Source organism: Arvicanthis niloticus, chromosome 23 (assembly GCF_011762505.2).
Source record: "Arvicanthis niloticus isolate mArvNil1 chromosome 23, mArvNil1.pat.X, whole genome shotgun sequence".
In the NCBI taxonomy this organism is placed as follows: Eukaryota; Metazoa; Chordata; class Mammalia; order Rodentia; family Muridae; genus Arvicanthis; species Arvicanthis niloticus.
The window spans coordinates 168,606-171,588 of record NC_133430.1 but is presented as its reverse complement, the minus strand read 5'-3'; the positions used below and the strand labels follow the sequence as shown (position 1 = coordinate 171,588).

The following is a 2,983-nucleotide window of genomic DNA, read 5'->3' as shown; positions in this document are numbered from 1 at the left end:
TGGCCAAGAAAGCCAAAAACTCTTATTACAAAAATTACAAAATATTGATAAAAGACACCTCAAGAAGACCACGAATAGAAGGACACTATTTATTCATGGACTAGTATTAATGCTAAGATACTTGTATATTCCAAAGCAATTTTCAAATTTCTAATTATGTTTATGAAACATTTTTACATTTATAAAATGCAAAAATGTATTAAAAGAACCACAAATAGATGATAAAAACTTAAATATGAAATATAGAAGTGTTGGCATCAGGATTCCTTATCTAAAAACAAATTTCAAAGCTGACTAACTATATAAAAAAGCCATATGGACCAATGAATTAGAATTGAAGAACCAGAAATAAAAATGTGTATGTATATATAATCAAACATTCTTGGGCAAGGTGTCAATATTAAAATTACACAAAGTGAATGAAATACCCTTTTCATGAAGTCATAAAAAGAAATTTTTATGCCTACATGCAAACATCTTACTAACAAGTGACCATACACAAAACCCAAGTTAAAATTAAATGGACATAAGTGTTAAGTGTGAACTCTTCTCCCTGCCCCCAAAGAAGCTCTAAAACAACATAGGGATATGCTTCTATCTGTTGGCTCATGTAATGGTTTCTTAGATGTGTGCTAACACAGAGACAAAAAAAAAAAGCAAAACATATAACATCAGCTCTGGAATGACCTTAACCATAGCCTTGGCAGAACCAGTGGATATAGAGATGATGTTCTGTGCAGCCTAATGACCATCATGCCACAACTTTCCAGAGGGCCATCTACAGTCTTCTGAGTGGCAGTGATGCCATGGACTGTGGTCATGAATCCTTCCATGATGCCAAAGTTGTCATGGATGACCTTAACCAGGGGGTCTAAGCAGTTTGTGGTACAAGAAGCATTGCTGACAATCTTGAGCAAGTTGTCATACTTCTTGTTACTCACACCCATCACAAACATGGGGGCATCAGGAGAAGAGGTAAAGATGATGACCCTTTTGACCTCATCCTTCAAGTGAGCCCAGCTTTCTCCATGGTGGTGAAGATGCCAGTAGACTCCACAGCATACTCAGCACCAGCATCACGGCCATTTGATGTTAGAGGACTCTCACTCCTGGAAGATGGTTATGGGCTTCTTATTGATGACAAGTTTCCCATTATCAGCCTTGACTGTACCATTGAACTTGCCATGGGTAAAGTCATACTGGAACATGTAGACCATGCTATTGACGTCAATGAAGGTGTCACTAATACCAACAATTTCCATTTTGTTAGATGAGATGGAAGCCCTGGTAACCAGGTACCTAATATAGTCAAATCTGTTCACTTGAATCTTCACCATCATGTCTAAGGAACAAGGATAGCACTTCAGGAAAAGATGTGGCTGTCTCTAGAATAGGCAGGAGCAGAAAGGTACAGATATTCTTTTAGGGAAGAAATACTCACTAATCACAAGCTCAGTGGGAAGATGCTCTGTGTCATGAGTCACCAGGATGATTATGGCTCACATTTATTTAGAATTATTCCCTCTAGCTCTAATTTTTGGATGATTTTGTGAAGTATTTCTAATAATCTGCTGAATGTTTGGCAGAATTAAGCCATGAGGCCATCTGGTTCTGGCCTTTTCTCTGTTGGAAGATTTTTAATTATTGTCAACTCTGTTAGTATTTCATTCACACATTCTGTTTCTTCCTGACTCAATCTTGCTACATTATTATTCTCTAGAGTTTATTAATTTCTTCTAGGTTATTAAATGTATATGTGATCATAGTTATTTTCATATGATGCTTTTAATTTCTGGTGTGTCTTTACAATATCTTCTTCTTGTCTTTTGATATCTATAGGACCAATTAGCTTTCTCCCATTTCTATATATTTGTGACTTTTCTAACATCTTCCCCATCATGTTCTAAGTTTCATAACATTATGAATAGAAAAATTACTGGATATAATGTCAATCATTTTTAATTTATGACAAATTTTTCAGTTGTACATCATACCTTTATTGGAAAATATTCTATGTGCATTGGAATATGGAGTATATATTACACTGCTGGGTGGAAATTTTTGTGTTTCTATAAGTACATTAGCTTTACAGTGCAATTCAATGCCAGAAATTTTTCAATTTTCTGCATGGTTGACCTTTCCACTGTTGAAAAGTGAGGTGCTTTTATTGTACTATTATATACCCCTCCATCATGTCCATTAATGTTTTATATGTCTATATATTTATTCACATATATTGGATTATCAGTGTTGGATATATATATATATATATATATATATATATATATATATATATATTTGCAAGTAGGACAATAGATTGACTGCTTTTTCACCAGTTTCTCTGTTTCTTTCAGGAACTTTGTCTTGAGGCTTATTTCATATCTGATATGTGCACACATCCTTACTTTCCACTCACAGCATTGTCTTGCATCCCTTCACTTTCACCTCACATGTCCTTAAAGTGAAAGATCTTGTCTAAAATTAACCTGCTCTTGGGTCTTACTGGGTTTGTGTTAATCTACTCAAGATTGGAAAGATTTTGCAATCAGATATTTAATATTTTTGATAGATAAAATTATTTCTGACATCTTAACATTTTTTCCTAGTTCTTTTGTAGATTCTGTTTTTGTCTTTGTTTCTTTCGTTTGCCTTTGTGGTTTTCTGGTTTTTAGTAGTGCTAGGCTTTGATTACTTTGTCTTTCATGTTTATGCTTCTGTTTGCTCTATGGCTATAGAGTAATTGGTCTCCTTGTTCTGTTGAAGTAATGTGGCACCTGAAATACAGGCAGATGAAGCTCTCCTATAAGTGAAGACTGTGACTCTAATGAGAACTATAATAGCTCATGCCAAGGATTAGTGATGCAACTGAGGTTCTGATTCTTAAGTCAGGAAGCAGTACTACGTAAGTGCAGAGAAGCAGCAAGATTCTACAAAGCCCACCAGTAGAACACAGTCACAACTCAGGCCCCTGAGACAACAAGAC

At 35.2% G+C, this 2,983-nt stretch overlaps 1 pseudogene; it reads right to left on the bottom strand.

Annotated features, from left to right (window-relative positions):
• Positions 1-671: 671 nt before the first annotated feature.
• LOC143437151 (glyceraldehyde-3-phosphate dehydrogenase pseudogene) lies at positions 672-1,337 on the bottom strand (annotated as a pseudogene).
• Between the last annotated feature and the right edge of the window lie 1,646 nt (positions 1,338-2,983).